Source organism: Chiloscyllium plagiosum, unplaced genomic scaffold (genome assembly GCF_037043375.1).
Source record: "Chiloscyllium plagiosum isolate Xiang-an unplaced genomic scaffold, Cpla_swu_hap1 HiC_scaffold_18, whole genome shotgun sequence".
Lineage (NCBI taxonomy): Eukaryota > Metazoa > Chordata > Chondrichthyes > Orectolobiformes > Hemiscylliidae > Chiloscyllium > Chiloscyllium plagiosum.
The window spans coordinates 96,826,163-96,839,292 of NW_028270156.1; the positions used below are offsets into that span (position 1 = coordinate 96,826,163).

The window sequence follows — 13,130 nt, forward strand, 5'->3', positions numbered from 1 at the left end:
CGGTTGTCATGGAGAAAATGTCAACAATCAACAGGAAATGCAGAGAGTTTTTCAAGGAGTAAATCTTTTATTTGCAAACAAAAACAGTGACATTCAGAAAACAAATGCTTGAATCCCCCCGAATCTCAGGGTCCATGGCATTTAGAGTCATTGATATATGCAGCATGGGAACAGAACCGGCTGTCCAACTTGTCCATGCCGATCAGCTATCCCAACCCAATCTAATCCCACCTGCCAGCAACTGGCCCATATTCCTCCAAACCCTTCCTATTCACAAGCCTCTTAAATGTTACAACTGTACCAGCCTCCACCACATCACCTGGCAACTCATTCCATTCACGTCCCACCCTCTGTGTGAAAACGTTGTCCCTTAGGTCTCTTTTTTCATCATTCCCCTCTCAAACTAAAACTATGCCCTCTAGTTCTGAACTCCCCGACCTAGGGAAAATACTTTGTCTATTTATTCTGTCCATGCTCCTCATAATTTTGTAAACTGCTATAAGGTCACACCTCAGCCTTCGAAGCTGAAGGGAAAACAGCCCCAGCCTGTTCAGCATCTTCCTATACATCAAAGTCCAACCCTGGAAACATTCTTGTAAATCTTTCTGAACCTTTCCAAGTTTCACAGCATCTTTCCGATCGGAAGGAGACCAGTATTGCACGCAATGTTCCAACAGTAGTCTAACCAATGTCCTGTGCAGCCGCAACATGACCTCCCAACTCCTGTACTCAACACTCTGACCAAAAAGGAAAGCATACCAAACTCCTTCTTCACTATCTTATCTACCAGCGACTCCACTTTCAAGGAGCTATGAACTTGCACTCCAATGTCTCGTTGTTCAGCAACACTCCCTCGGACCTTACCATTAAGTGTATAAGTCCTGCTAAGATTTGCTTTCCCAAAGTGCAGCACCTCGCATGTATCTGAATTAAACTCCATCACTTCTTCCCTTTTCTTTAATCATTTTTTAGCTTATCAGAATGCCAACTGTGTTAGTCAGAATTACCTCACTCCAGCTATACAATAAACCAATAGTGTTAGTTCCCATTGTCGTCCTACTTCTCTCACTATGGTTTTTCATAATTCTACTTAATATTATTCGACTGTCACTATTCGGTATTCAACTGCTACCTGTGCTACAATGAACTTCCATCTCAGATAAACCTGTCATGATTAGATACTTAGCTACCCAATCTATCACAATGTTTCCCTGTTCCAAGATGACTCTACTAACTACTGATTAAATATTTAATGTCAGATCGTTCCATCTACAAGTGTCTCAAGCAGGCTGACTTAACTATCAATTAATTATTTAAAGTAATGTCCTTAGTATGTATTCTCACGACTTGTCCCAAACGCCATGATGGTACTAGGAAGGTGAGGCTGACTTTACTAATTGTTTTCATCTCAGCCTGCCATTTTAACATTTCAGCCCAGTCTGACTCTGCTAATTGGTGTCGGAGCATTCCACTATTCTTATCCTATCCCGACACACAGGCCCCATCCTGCCCCAGTGCCTTTTTGACGAGTGTAACATTCCATCGACCCCTTGTAACTGATCGCCAGTAGTTTCCGTGTGTTTACCCTTCCCATGCTTTCATGCTCTGTGTTTTCTGTACAGTGTTCGGTTCTTTCATCACACATCTGTTTAACTTCAGCCCACTTTCCAATACCTGCTCCTTATCCATGTGTGCTCTAGCTTCTCAAGTATTCGGCTAAATACTCCTGAAATGTTTTGCTGACTCATACCTTACCACACGTTCACACAGTGAATTCCAAATAAAGAACACTCTAAGAGTGAAAACGTTCTTCCTAAATCTCGTCTGAGCACCCTCTCCCTTGTGTTTAACGGATATCCCTGGTTGTTAACTCTTCCCATAAGAAGTTTGTTCCGATGACACATACCGATCCCCTTAATGTGCACCTTAATCACTTCCTCACTCAGACTTCTCTGTTCTCAGATAAAGAGCCTGAGCAGAGCTCATCCAACTTCGGCACAGCAATATTGTCGTGCTGGAAAAGTACAGCAGGTCAGGCAGCATCCGAGGAGCTGGAGAATCAACGTTTCTGGCATAAGTCTTCCATCAGGACTGAGTCTTGTGGGTATGGTTTGGGAGATAAATGGGAGGGGTTGGAGTTGGGTGCAAGGTAGCTGCGAAAGCAAATGGTGGATGGAGGCAGGGGAGGGGTGATATGTCAGACGGGGTGAGATGTATGGGTCCGGAGGGTGGTGCTGAGTTTGATGCTTCAGCCTGTAATAATGTGAGGCAAGGGGAAATGAGGAAGCCGTTGAAATCCACATTTATCCCTTGTGGTTGCGTCCCAAGGCAGAATATGTTCATTTTCCAGGCGTCAGGTGGTAACGGTTTGGTGGTGGCTTATGCCCGAAACGTTGATTGTCCTGCTCTGCACTTCACATGACAATATAGATGTGAATAAGAAAGACTAAAAAAAAGACAAAGACTTATAGGCACAGAGTTAATGGAATTAGACACAGTGCATACAGAAACCATTTGGGCCAGTTGAGTCTGCATTGTGCCGTGGAAGAGATTCACACTCCCCCATTCTATCTTTCCAAATCCGATTTATGATCCACCGACGAAAATATAAATTGCTCCAAAAGCTCAGCGAGCCAGGCAACAACAGTGGAGAGAAATCAGAGTTAACATTGTGAATTACAGACAGTTCCGAGGAAGGGTCTGTTGACCTGAAACGGTCATTCTGTTTTCCCCGAGCTGCAATTCTGACTTTTGACTCTGACTTACAACACTTACAGTCCATTTGGATTTTGTTTGCCATTGACCTGAAATGCACAACTTTGCATTGTGGGAAGGTATCGGAGCAGCCAGAGGAAACTCACAAGGGAGAGAGAGAACAGGAGAATGCAAATTCCACACAGTCAGTCAAACAGTCTGGAATCGAATGCGGGTTTCTGGCGTGGAACGGTGCAGTTCTAACCACTGAGCCCTCCCAATATGCAAGCATTCATCCTGGAAGCGAATTGAACCCGACCTCATACAGCAACAGGCGGTGGTACGATCCAGGAAGTTGATGCAAAAAGAAGCCTATTTGGTATTGCTGGAAATTAACATTCGCTTAACTATCTGAACGCTTTTTAAAATCATTTGGCCTATAGCCTCGTCTGTCTTGGCATCACAAAAGTCACATCTGAATACTTCTGAAAGTTATGAGGATTTCTGCCTCTCCAAATTTGCATGCACTGAGTTCCAGATCTCAACCAAGCGCTGTTTTGTCTGTGCATTCACTCAAATCTTGCCTCTGCTATCATTAAGTCTATGCCACACTCCCTTCCCCTCGTGATCGATCTCACCATCAAAGAGAAACATTTATTTCAGTCTAAGCCATCCATATTCCTGATTATTTTTTACATCTCAATCATGTCTCCTCTCAATTTCTTCTGCTGTAAGAAAAACACCTCCAGACTGTCCAATTTCTCTTCATAATTGAAACTCTTCTACCCAGACAATATCCTGGTAAATCTGTCCTGCATCATTTTCAGTGCTATCATATCCGTGGTATCATGCGAATTGCAGAACTGCACACAATAGACCAGATAGAGCCAAATGAGCAAGTGAAATAAATGATGTAGAAGTCCACAGAAAGAGGTGCTTTCAAATACATTTTCTTTTCCTCAGTGCTACCCTGTGTCCTTTTCCAGAGCCTGATGTCCCAATAATCTCTGGTCCATGTCGTAAAAGCTGCTACATTAGAAACGACCTCACAACCACTGTATCGAAATGGAATGATTGGTTTGAAAGTGAGGACGTGGTTCTTATATGATGGTACAGAGGCGCATGAAATGCCAAAGCTGGGAGTGTTCCTGGTTAAACGCGGGGAGGAAGAGCATATTTGTCTCCGTTTATTAGATTATTAAGATGCAACAGCAGCATTAACCCGCACTGCAGATTGGCTCAGCTGAGGCGTGCTGGAGCCTTAAGCTAGAGGTCGATTAATTGAAAGCATTCTCTGAATTTTTTCTTAACACTGCGCTGTTTTTTTTACTTTGACAGTACAAGCTGTTTTTGATTTCATCGTCTCAACATCAGCCTCTTGCTCCCAGTAAACAGTCCAATCCAGCGTACATCGCTTTCATTCTGACACAGCCACACTTCATATTCTCATTCCCTCTGAGGTAATTGGAATTGACAATGTCATTCTCTGAGATGTAGCAATGTAGCATGAAGTTGTTAGTGTAGTGAACACAGAAGAACAGAGGACACAGAAAATTTACAGGCCAAGAACAGACCATTTGGATGTCGAAGCCTGAGCTGATCCACTGTCTAAACCTATTACCAAATTCCAAACCAACTGTATCCTTCTGCACACCATCGACTCATGCATCTGTCCAGACGCACCTGAAGTGAATCTACCGTGCCTGCCTCTACTACCTCTGCTGGCAACACTATCCAAGTTGAAAATGTGTTGCTGGAAAAGCGCAGCAGGTCAGGCAGCCTCCAGGGAACAGGAGAATCGACGTTTCGGGCATAAGCCCTTCTTCAGGAATCCAAGTACCTCCCACCCTCTGTGTAAAATGATTCCAATGGTAAACTCTCTTAAACTTTTCACCTCTCACCTTGAACGCGTAATATCTCATTATTGAATCCCTCACCTTGGGAAAAAGCTTATCTCTATCCACCCTGGCTATAACCTTCATGATTTTGTTGACGTCAATCAGGTCCCCTTCAATCTCGTTTTCTTTAATGGAAACAAACATTACCTATTATTTTATTTATAAGTTCAGAATTGTGAGGGGATGGGCTGAAGTGATAGGAAACATTTACTCAATCGATCAGACAAATCAGGAACAAGGCTCATAAACTCAGGAAGAAGAAATCTGCTGTGGCCTGGGTGCAACAAATGACACTGGGCACAGCACAGATGGCTGTGTACTGAAGCTGTGATTGCTGAAGAAAGTTGGTGTACCTTATACAGTTGGCAATTCAGTGATCACGCTGAATGATGGATCGTTGTATGGTTCACACACAGCAGAAATTTGTGGAAGAATGAAAGGTTCGTTTCATTGGAGAAGTTTTCTGCGGTTCCAATTCCGAATGACTGTTTGAAATACTGATCAGATCATTGTGTGAAGTGTTTGGTGAAAATACTCATGAACAACCCACTGGATAAAGTTGTACTCCGGATGTCTTGTTATCTGTTTCTGTTTCTTCCGATGAAACTTCATAGAAAGCAAAGATGGAACGTGGGGCGGAAAGAAAAATGAGTTATTTCTCATTACAACAATTTAATGTACAATTGAATAGAATGACTGCTCTTGGTCTTCATTTCGACTTTAATGTGGTGTCTATTGCTCGTCAATCTCTCGTGCAGTAAAGGGCAAGAACAAAGAATCACGATCCAGTATATACCACAGGTGTGAAAATGTGTTGCTGGAAAAGCGCAGCAGGTCAGGCAGCATCCAGGGAACAGGAGAATCGACGTTTCGGGCATGAGCCCTTCTTCAGGAGGATTCCTGAAGAAGGGCTTATGCCCGAAACGTCGATTCTCCTGTTCCCTGGATGCTGCCTGACCTGCTGCGCTTTTCCAGCAACACATTTTCCGCTCTGATCGCCAGCATCTGCAGTCCTCACTTTCTCCCCTACACCACAGGTGTGACATGCAAAGAAAAATGCTGGAGTGGTTTGTGAAGTTAGCAACCAGAGTATGACTCGAAACCGTGAATGTGGAGAACAGCATGTGACCTCATCAGGTTACATGTGGTGAAAGCCATGGATGAGAAGTTTCCAGAGGGGAATCGAATCCACACCATTGTGTTTCTGCTTTCACCAGAATTATAATGACAGCAAATTCCAATAAATAGCAATGCTCGTCAAAATGAATAGCTGTCAGTGATACATTCTGAGTAAGAACTGTGTCAGAATCAAACAGAGAACAAGACTTTTACGTCATATTCTCACCTTCATTTCACTCATAATGTCTTCAGTCACTTTCTCTCTCACGTGAAGAAGCAGCCATGGAGAGGGAAATAAAGGCGATGTTGTGGCTCAATGGCCTTTCTGATATGGCTGAACCTGAAATGGATTAAACTGCAAGAAACGCTGTTTTGTTCGTTTCATTTTAATTTTGCTGCAACCTGACAATGTTCATTGTAATAATCGCAAGTGAATTAGATTTATCACACTGGAACGATTAATGTTGTATTCAAATTTGCTCCGACTTTATTTCAGCTTAACGAGAATGCTTCTTAGAAAAGCAGAGGGTTAAAGTGCAGTTTTGTTGCGCGTATGTTTGGCAGATTTCACTGAGTATTAAATGGACCAAACATCATGGCGTTTGTCCTCACATATTTGACGCACGTGATTAAAGCAGGAAGACGATCTCCAAGCAACTGGTCACTTCCTATTCATTATGTAATATCTTCCCATCGCAATAAAAAAATGTCTGCTCAGATCCATTTACAATGCTTTTGGTGGAATATTATGCCAAATCTTTCACAATTCAGCTTTGGATCCGAATCGTTTTCAGCTGCACACTTCCCGAAGTGTCTTTACATTTAAAGTCAACAAACTTAGACATTGTTTCCCCGACTACACCCCACCCCAACACCTTTACCTAGCCACACGCTGTCTTTCTCCTTGTGAAATTTATTCCTTGCATGTCACCAAAAGTGCCTTTCCAAATATTTTGAAAAACAGATTCTGGGAGTCACAGCGATTCTCTTCTCATCATTTCTTTGTCCTTCAAAGGTTTTATCAAAGTTTTAGAGACGTCAGCAGCGTCTCTAATGGCTTTACACCCCAGTAAACACCATCATTATCCTCTCCAATAGAATCACAAAATCCGACAGTGCAGAAAAAGCATTTCACTCAATCGAGCCGGTGTCGACTCTCTGAATATCATCTCACCCAGACCAAGCTGCCCTCCCTATCCTCGTATAGTTCACCTGAGGAAGAGTCAGGTGAATTCAAATAAACCTGTTGAACTATAACCTGGCGTCCTGTGATTTGTGACCTTGTCCCCGTGTTACCCATGGCTAATTCACCTAACTTACTTAATTCACTCCCTGGACACGAGAGGGCAATTTAACTTTGCCAATCAACATAACCCTCCGACCGAACAGCAGTACGAATTACTGACACAATGTTCCATCATAGTGAGCAATTGATGTATCATTTTTAATAGCTTTATACCCTGGTAACTCAGCCTCATCAAAGCAAATCAACCCAAATTCAATGTATCGAAACACAACTCTGTCCATTACAAATGCATTCGTGCTGAGGGAAATGTTTCTGCAATCATATTTGAATGTTTTTACGCTGTTTCTTCCTCACCGTCCTGCTTCCAGTAAACACTTCAATCCAGTACAAGTCTGTCAAATGCTTTTCATTCCAAAACAGATACAATGTGCAGTTTGCTGAAGTCACGTGTTTGCACTTTCACTGACCCTCTGCGTCCCTGAGAGCTGTAGCCCTTTCCCACACTGATTCAGGCAGCACTGTCCTTCCTGTGATATGCCCCATCGAAAGTGGAAGCACAAGCATCAATACCCGCCCTTGGGAATAGAGTGACAGTTTTAAAACTTTTACACTGTTCCCAGTGGAGAATTGAGCCCTGTAATAGGCGGGGGAACTAACCATTACACGACCGAGGACAAGAGTGTCAAAAACAACTGCCTCATGAACTGAGTCGCATTTCTCAATGCTTATCCCACAGCCTTATATGTCACAAGTTCACATCTGAATACTTATTCCGGTTATAAGGGTGTCTGCCGATCTGAACACGGCAGACAGTGCATTCTTAATTCCAACCACCCACTGGCTGATAAAGATTTTTGCACATCTTCTCAAACCTTTCTGCCTTTCACCTTAAATCTCTGGCCCATGTTGATCGATCCGTCCATCAATGGGAAACTCGTTCAGTCAAATCTGTCCGTACCGTAACTCATTCATGATTTATCTACATCTCCTTTGCACTGCGACAAACACTCCACTCTGTCCTGTATTTCTTCACAACTGAAACACTTCATCCCAGACAACATCCTGGTAAATATCTCTTGCAATGTTCTCAGTGTGATGACATCCCTATTATAATGTGACTTGCAAAACTGCACACAACACTCTTGCTTGAGCCTAATGAGCATTCGTTTTAAAATTTCTGTAATAGTATGAGGGCAATTCTAGCTAAGCAGAATTTATTACCCATTCCGAATTGCCCAGAGGGCAGTTCAGACTCAACCGTATTGTTCTGAGTCTGAAGTCACATGCAGGCCAGACCAAGTAAGGATCGCAGATTCCATCCTGAAATGACATCAGTAAACCAGATGTATATTTTTTAACAATTGGCAATAGATCTATAGTAGTCATTGGATTCTTCATTGCAGATATTTGCTGAATCCAAATTTAACAATCTCGCATTGAGGAACTGAAACCCGAGTACCCAGACTATTACCTGAGTCTCTGGATTATCAGTCCTATGAAATTATCACAAGATCAACACAGAAAGCCATAAAAGCTGATGTTTTCCAATAAAATGTCTTTTCACCAAAACTGCCCTGGGTATTTCCAATGAGCCTGACGCTCCAATTGTCTCTGGCCGACGTCAGTAAAAGCTGCTACATGGGGATTGATTTCACAACCGCGGTATACAAATGGATCGACTTGTTTGAAGATCCCGATGGTGGGATGAGGGCACGTTCACCCAACAACAGTGACCGCAGTAGCAGCACAGACAGAACAGTATGAATGTGAAAGAGAGTGATAGATTGTGCATTGCCCCAGTGAAATGGGGGTAGGTACGGAAAGGAGGTTTAATGATTGTGGGAAGGAGTGAAATCTCCGAGAACGGGTGTGTTTGAATCCTGATATATGAAACTCAGAGATGTGAGAGAGCGGAATTTTAAGGTAAAACAATTAATTTCTTAGCATGTGTCACAAAAAGTACAAAGGAGAGAACACTTAGCGCCGTGATTTGGTTTCAAATCGGGGTTGCTGTGGTCACAATGCAAAACACTGACAACCACGATCACAGTAACCACAGAACAGGATGATTGCAAGCAGCAATAAGTATACTAGCAGAGGAAATGTTCGGAAGAACAGCAAATGTACAATATCAGTACTCAGCGAACAGTGGCAGATACGTGGGAACTGAGAATGAGCTGAATCTTTCAGTTCGATGTCGTCAGAGGCTGTGGAGATCCCTTGAATGAGAATGATGAAAAATGAGATTGATCGATTTCGACAAAACATCAAAGACTCGGTGGACAGTACAGGATATTGTTGAAATTTATGCTTCAATAGCATTTTAGCTTAACATCGGCACAGCCGCCCAGATCCAACCGGAAATGGGGATGGGAATGAGTGCGCAGAGTTACTCTCTGGCTCCAGTGATGCAATAGGTGAGCGTGCTGTTCTTCTATGATGGTATAGAGGCGCAAGAAATTCCTCGGTTGAGTATGCTTCTGCTCAAGGGAATGGTTGTCGCCGTTTATACTATCATAGCGATTTCCGGTGCACCTTTCTAAGACAGCTGAGTGGCACAAGTGGAGCGTGTTGAGCCCTTGACATTGCAGTGGTGGGTCTAAAAGATGACTTTGCTATATGGATCTGTTTTTCCGACACTGGCGGTAGCAGCTGCATTTGCTTGCATTAGCTCAGTATCACTTTCTTCCACACAGTCAAGACTTCAACCTGGAGAAGGTGGTGTTGGGGTGATATTTTAAACTCGTCATCCTTGGCGACTGGGACACGGAAACGGTGATGTTTAAGATCGACGAATAAAACCTGAAATACAAGCCTGACCTCAGGAACAGAGATCATGACTTTAGTTTCCTGCAATCCCATTCATTCATGTCCCATATGCAGGGGATTCTACACCCAGTCCTGCCTACGAGAGACTCCAGGACCAGAAAAAAACGTTCGCTGACCCTTAATCCAAGAATCCCCACTGTGTGGGAAGCAGTCTAGTCAGCCCTTCCAGTCCACACATCCATCCGAAGCGCATCCCACCAGACCCCACGGTATTCCCTATCCCATAAGCCTGAATTTCCCATTGTTGATCCCTGTAACCGGCACATCTTTGGTCAGAGGGAGAAATAAAAACACAAACACAGAGAGAATGTGCAGACTGCCCACACACAGACACCCGATGCTGGGATCACACCCGAGTTTGTGGTGCAGCCAGACAGCAACGAACGAGGGGCGAAGAATAAATGTTGTCCTGACCAGTGATGCTCACACCTTGTGGGTGAATGAGAAAGAATGAAAACACATTTAAAAAATGGAAAACGGAGTTTGTATCTATGTGGACACAACGTGAATGGAACGCTCACCCTGGGTAGAAAAAAGGACGCTGACACCAACGAGAAAGCAGGACAATGTGGGAATTGCTGGAAGGGATTCAATTAACTACAGAAATGGAAATTCATTTAATCAGTAACACTGGGAGAGACCGTACACCAGTCCCGTGTGTGGGATGGGGTGACTGAGCAAAACAACCTCCGAAGACTCCAACAGGATTACATATCCCATCAGGTGTTCGATTATGTTATCAATGCTATTGTTAATCCCAAACAGCTATTTGTTCCTAAGCTTCAATCATAGAGTCATCCCGCATGGAAACAGGCCCGGCAGTCCAACAAATCCATGCTGAACATACTACCAAACTAATCTTGTCCCATCTGCCTCTTCCTGTACGCGTTGAGTGGTGATAATGCCCTTGTAGTTTTATTACTGTGTTGTTAATCCAAAAACCCAGGTAATATTTTGGGGACAAAGGGTTCAGGTCCTGGCATGACAGATAGTGGAGTTTGAATTCAATAAGCACCTGGAATTGAAGAGTCTCGTGATGACCTGAATCAGTTGTGTGGAAAATCCCATCTGATTCATTCATGCCAGTTCGGGAAGCAAACTGTCAATTCATCTGCTCTGTCCCACAGGAGACTCCAGATGATAATATCGTGATTGACTCTTAAATGTCCTCTGGGAAATAACTGATATACGAGGCATGAATACATTTATTTTAAAAAAGTCCCACCTTCCCATTCATGTTTGGAATCAATTGTCCATTAAATGTTGTATACGTACCCTCATCCATCACTTCCTCGGCAAATTAATTGCGCACGTACAACACCTTCTTTTAAAAAAATGCCTCACATGACATTTAAAAAAGAAATCTCTCTCTTTTCATCTTAAACATATGCCCTCTCGCCTTGAAATCCCCATCCTGGGAAAAGGCAGCTATCGTTAACTCTAACTTGCCTCTCAATAAGTCATAAACTCCTGTCAGGTCGCCGCTCAAAACCCTTACCTAGAGTGAAAACAGTCTCAAGTAGGAGAAAGTGAGAACTGTAGATGAGAGATCAGAGTAGAGAGTGTTGTGCTGGGAAAGGACAGCAAGTCAGGCAGCATCTGAGGAGCAGGAGAATCGACGTTTCGGGGAAGAGCCTGATGAACGAAACTTGCGCGAAAAAAAATGATTTTCCTGCTCCCCGGATTCTGTGTTACCTGATGTGGTTTTCCAGCACCTTGATCTCGAATCAGAAAATAGTCTCAGCCTAACCAGCCTTTCATTATAACTCAAACCTTCCACACACGGTAACATGCGTGCATACTTTTCTGAACCTACTCCAGCTGAATAATATCATTACTGCAAATGGGCGACCAGAACTGGACATAATATTCCAGAAGAGGCCTCATCAATGTCCTGCAAAGCTTCAACATAACGTCCCAACTCCGATACACAAAGGACTGAATAATGAAGGGAAGCATGTTAAATGCCTTTGAACCAACTTGTCTGTAGGTGATGCAAACTACATGGAATTATGTACCTGCATCCCTTGCTTCCGTGTTCTCCAACACCACGCAACTTGTTGTTGTACCAAAATGCAATACCTTCCATTTATCCAGATTGCACTCCATGTTACATTTTTCAGTCCAACGACTCATTGGATTAGGATCCTTTTGAAACTTAGATAATCATCCTCATTGTCTACAATTCTGGCGTCGCCTGCAAACCGACAAAGCAGACCTGCAGTGAGTTCCACTGTTTTCTCTTATTGATCAATGATTCATATTTACTTGTCGTGGCCGTGATTTAGCAGTGTGCAGATCATACAGCAGTTAGTCATGCAATTAACCATGAGGAAGAAAGCTGCAGACTGCAGGGAGATATTAAACAATTGGAAATGAAAATTCATTCCAGGCAAGTTGTTGACAGTGAAGCAAGTTCAAACTTCAAACCAGTCGACCACGCTCCAGTTGTGGCACTCAGCTGTCTCAGCAAGACTGCGATAAACGGGAAAAAATTTCCCTTCTGCACCGCCTTTGACCAGGAGCACTCCCAACCTCGGAATTGCTTGCGCCTCTAAACCATCATAGAAATACCGTGCATTCACCGGTTGTGTCACTGGAGCTTTCCAGTATCTGTGCGACCTCATTCCCTTCCCGACTTCCAGTTGGAACCTCGCGACTGCGCCACTCGGTTCCTCTGATTCTGGGGCGGGGAATTGGGACTATGTGGCAGCAGTGGTTACTGCCTTGTGGGGGGAAACTGGTGAAATAGCCGATGTTAAACTGCATTACTTTTGAAGCATACATTTCAGCCACACCTGCACTTTTCCCGGAGTTTTTGATGTTGTGGAGAAATCTATTTATCTCAGCCTTCAGCATATTAATGATGGAATCACTACAGCCTCTGTGAGAACAGATATTAAACGGTCAGCCCATTCTGAGTTCCCACAGATCTGCCACTGTTCGCTAAGCACTGATATTGTGCTTTTGGTACGCTGCCTAACATTTCCTATGATACTGTACTTATTGCACCCTGTCACTGTGTGTGGCTGTGGAATGCCGTGATCGTATAGTGGTTAGTACTCTGCGTTGTGGTCGCAGCAACCTCGGTTCGAATCCGAGTCACGGCAGTGATTGCTCTATCAGCCCCAGCTTTTGTGAAACACAAAGGAATCAGTGGTTTGAACATGGTAATTTTCTCCAAAGTGATGATCTTTCCCCTTCAAATTCTGCTTACTCGCATCTCTGTGTTTTATATGTCAGAATTCAAATCCACCCGTTCTCAGAGATTTCTCTCCCTCCTTCGATCACTAACTGAACTTGCCGTTCCACATCCCCATTTCATTAATTTAGAGATGCCGGTG

General features: G+C 43.5%; 1 non-coding gene across 1 annotated transcript; it reads left to right on the forward strand.

Moving 5' to 3' along the window:
- The first annotated feature begins 12,824 nt into the window (after nucleotides 1-12,824).
- trnah-gug (transfer RNA histidin (anticodon GUG)) lies at nucleotides 12,825-12,896 on the forward strand. The gene has a single exon. It is a non-coding gene; the product is annotated as a tRNA-His (tRNA).
- Nucleotides 12,897-13,130: the final 234 nt, after the last annotated feature.